Source organism: Gymnodraco acuticeps, unplaced genomic scaffold, assembly GCF_902827175.1.
Source record: "Gymnodraco acuticeps unplaced genomic scaffold, fGymAcu1.1, whole genome shotgun sequence".
Taxonomy (NCBI): domain Eukaryota; kingdom Metazoa; phylum Chordata; class Actinopteri; order Perciformes; family Bathydraconidae; genus Gymnodraco; species Gymnodraco acuticeps.
In genome coordinates, this window is record NW_022990527.1 from 36,819 (window position 1) to 41,093 (window position 4,275).

Below are 4,275 nucleotides of genomic sequence, written 5' to 3' on the forward strand. Positions count from 1 at the left end.
CGTTTGGCTGATGCAGAGCGTAGTGCACGTGCTGGGGTGTACGAAGGGCCGGATCCATTCGCAGCATGGTAAGCAAGTACCAGTGTCTTGAAGTGGATTCTAGCAGTTACCGGAAGCCAGTGAAGGGAGCGGAGGAGCGGAGTGGTGTGGGAGAATTTAGGAAGGTTGAAGACCAGACGAGCCGCTGCATTCTGGATGAGCTGCAGAGGTCGGATGGCACATGCAGGTAGACCAGCCAGGAGGGAGTTGCAGTAGTCTAGGCGTGAGATGACGAGAGCCTGGACCAGAACCTGAGTCGCTTTCTGTGTCAGCTGGGGAGGTATCAAAATCCTCCATTTCCTACCAAACCTATCTGCAAAAAAGGCCGATGTTTAAGACAAGTGTAGCGGCAATAACTCCCTATGAGTTAGCTGCTGAGAGGCTAAACTTGGCTTTAAACTGTGACGCGTTTTCGAAAAGAAAGTCCATGTTGAAGCAATATAGTTGTAAGGATATTTAATAAACAAAATCAAAACATAGTAACTATGGACAAAACGGTCAACAGACAAAATGACAGCCCAAGCTCACCCTCTGTCATTTGCACTCCACATCAAACAGGTGATTTATAAACCAAACCACACCCATGTGACAATTACCGGAAGTGCTCAACAAGCAAATAAAGGTGACGTAAATAATAATGATAATACAAATAATGAACTTGAGCTAAGTAGTGTTATGGCACCTACAACAAGAGCTGCAATAATTTCGTCTTTAAAACATGAAGGAATGAACAGATTATAGATCTATTGATTGATTGATGCATTTATTTCGAACAAGTAAAATAAATAATTACAAAACAAAACAAATGTTGCAGTGCATAGTCATGTAAGAGAAATAAAAACAAAAAATGACATGTACAACAACAGCATTAGCAACATAAACGGTGCCACATCTAGTGTTTGATTTTTTTTTAATCTCACCCCCTTGTCCCTAAATGATTTATTTATAATCTATAATCTGCAATAATTATCATTTTTATGCATTATTATTGTTATTATTATTATTATTATTATTATTATTAATCTGCTTTACCTGTTGATTGACATATATACATATACACACATACATACACTGATATACATATATGCACACATACATATACACACCTACATTTATGGCAATTGTGGGTTAAAAAACTGGACAGTCATTGCAAGTAAGTCGTAAGTGAGTTTTATGAGTAGAGTAATAAGAAACAAATCTGTAATTGAGTCTTTTATATTGATATGATCTGCCTGAGGATCTGTTACTGTAACATTCTGTGTATACGGTTTTACGGGACCTCCCTGAATCTTTCATCGAGCGATTTGGGATGTGTGTGTCCTTCTCGTCCTAATCTCCTCTGACCAGGGACGTGCACAGACATTTGGAGGGGCTATTGCTCTAAACTGGAAAAAGGGCGCTAAATTCGTTATTCAGGCACATTTTTTGTTTTGCGGATTAGGCATTATTCTTATTCTTATCATTCTTTATCAGCGCAGTAACGGTAAGGTATCTAATTACTTATTTAGTATTCCATAACTTAATAACAGAGATGGTCAAACTAAAGTGGTAGAGACATGGCAGAAATCCTACAATGAAGCGGGACATGAACTGTTCTCCCGTGAGAGGGCGATCAAGAAAAGAGAGCGAGCGGCCCGTTGAGGGAGTTTACAGATGAAAAGACACAGAAAGACAGAAGCACAATAACAACAAGTATATTTAGGTGTTTTCTTTGTAAATAACCGACGGTGTCAAGAGGAAGTAAAGTCCCCTGGTTTGTCCCCTATACTCTAACGCCAGGCAGGCACATGGTATGATCACCATAGCCATAGGAGGCCGGAGGGCTTTCCTTTGCTTCCAGCTGTTAAGGCCCTGACACACCTACCCGATTTTGGGAGTCAGAGGCAGTCGGGCATTCGCGGCGCCCTACTCAGGTTGGTGTGTCCCGCACCGTCGTTGCTTTACGGCACATTTTCACACCTCCCGCGGAATCGGCCAAAGAAAGTCGGCCAAAGAAATCGCTGTTGCCTCTTTTGAATGACGAATACACACTACTGCTGGTAAGGACAGTTATTGCCACTCATCGACTGAAGTCTTTGCGGTGTGTTCGTAGGCGGGCGGCGTAGCCGACACAGTCGACATAGCGGACGTAAAAGTCGGGACGCCTTCGGTACGCGTCCTTTGGTCTCAGGTTGGTGTGTTGCGGCCTTAAAATTGTAAACAAAGTCACGTGACTGGGGGCAGATGTCAGCGCTTATCATGTTGATTCGGCCACAATAGAAAACAAACAAAACCTCTCACTCTCTCCAGAGGGGCAGGTCAGACAAAAATGGCAAATGGGCCGTTGCCCAGGCAACATTAGCCCATACCTGTGCACGTCCCTGGCTCTGACACATGTTGTAATGTTCAGAACTGACACACACTCACTCTGAGACGTTCCCATAAACGCCACACGTGTCACACATGGGAAGTGTCCTCTTACGAATCACCTCAGACAGAAAGGGGGCCATAAAGGTAAATTATTACAGGAAAGAGAACACTTAGTCTCTTCCTGGATCTCGTGTGCAGAGAGAAAGAAAGAAAGTGTGTGAAAGGTGAAGAAATGAGTCAGACAGACCGACTCCAATGTTTGCATTTACTGTAGGCTGTGTGTCATTGCTGTTATTTGTTTTACAGGATGCATGCAACTTGGATGTGATACTCTGTACCCAAAAATGACCTCACACATCATTTGTCTTTCTGAAGCAATGAAGCCTTGATGAAGCTCATATTCAGGTTTCAAATTGTATTTTGTGCCTCCACTGTGAAATGCTTTAAAGGGGACCTATAATGCAAAATGCACTTTGTGATGTCTTTTATACATAAAGATGTGTCCCCGGTGTGTCGGGGAACTCACGCAGCGTCAGAAAATAAAACCCTCTCTCTTTTCCTCCGTGCCCAAATCTCTAAAAACGGGGCTACAACGGAGCTGATCCAGATTTGCGTCCGATATGACGTAATATCGGAAGTTTGGACCCACGGCCCAATCAGAAAGAATAAAAAAGGAGGGGTCTGAGCTCATGCGGGACCCGGCAGCTACTGTCTAAACTAAACACTGCCGTGATGAAACGCCATATCATGGATTATCAAGGGTTCTCTCTGAAACAGTTTGGAGCTCAAAGGCTTTCTCTCTTGCCGGTTATACCACAAGGTGAGTTCCTTTTTACTTCCTGCTTCTTCACACACATGCTCTCCAGTACAGGTTAGCTCTGAGTGTTAGCGATGCTAATGTAAACACCGACCATATTACGTCCAAAACAGTCGGGCATTGTTTCTGATAGCAACGTTTCTGATTGGGCCGTGGGTCCACATTTCAGATATTACGTCATATCGGACACAAATCTGGATCAGCTCCGTTGTTCCCCGTTTTTAGAGATTTGGGTACGGAGGAAAAGAGAGAGGGCTTTATTTTCTGATGCTGCGTGAGTTCCCCCGACACACCGGGGACACATGTTTATGAATAAAAGACATCAAAAAGTGCATTTTGCATGATAGGTCCCCTTTAATCATTTAAATGGGCCCTAAAATGCTCATTTTAAGGTTTCAAATTGTATTGTGACATGATTGAATGTTCAAAAAGCTCTTTATTTGCTTCACAGAAGTAGGATTAATGCGGCTTGAATGTAATACTCCAAATAAACTGCCAAACATGACCTCATCCAATGACGTGTGTGTCTTTCTGGAGTCATGAAGCCTTTGTAAAATGCCTGTAAAGCTTAAACTAAATGCATGCATCTGATAGTTCACAAGATAGTTCACAAGAAACCTCCACATGCCCTTTAAATGTAAACACATGCTCCCTGGTTATAATGACTGTTAAACATTATGTTCCTGCTGAATTATGAATGTCGTTTTAATGCGGAGATAAGAGATGCTGCGACATCCTCTATCTGAGACTTGAATTAAAGCCAGTATAATTATTGGCTTTAGTTCATGGCCGGTCCGAAGGGATTTCTTGGTAAGTCCAGTTCTGTGAACCTGATCCATGTGAGGATTGAACGCTGGTCAGATGAGGTCGTGTATGTAATGCCCCTTCGATCCGTTTGTCCAAAGTTAGAGTTATCCCCTCATCAGGGTCAAAGTTCAAACGTCACTTTTTGTTCAGACAGGTTGGTTTTTTGGTGTCGATTTACTGCTAGAAATGAAACACTGTCGATGCAACTCTGCAGCTATAAATGACACACGCCACTTTTCTAAGGGAATTAGTGAAGTAACATT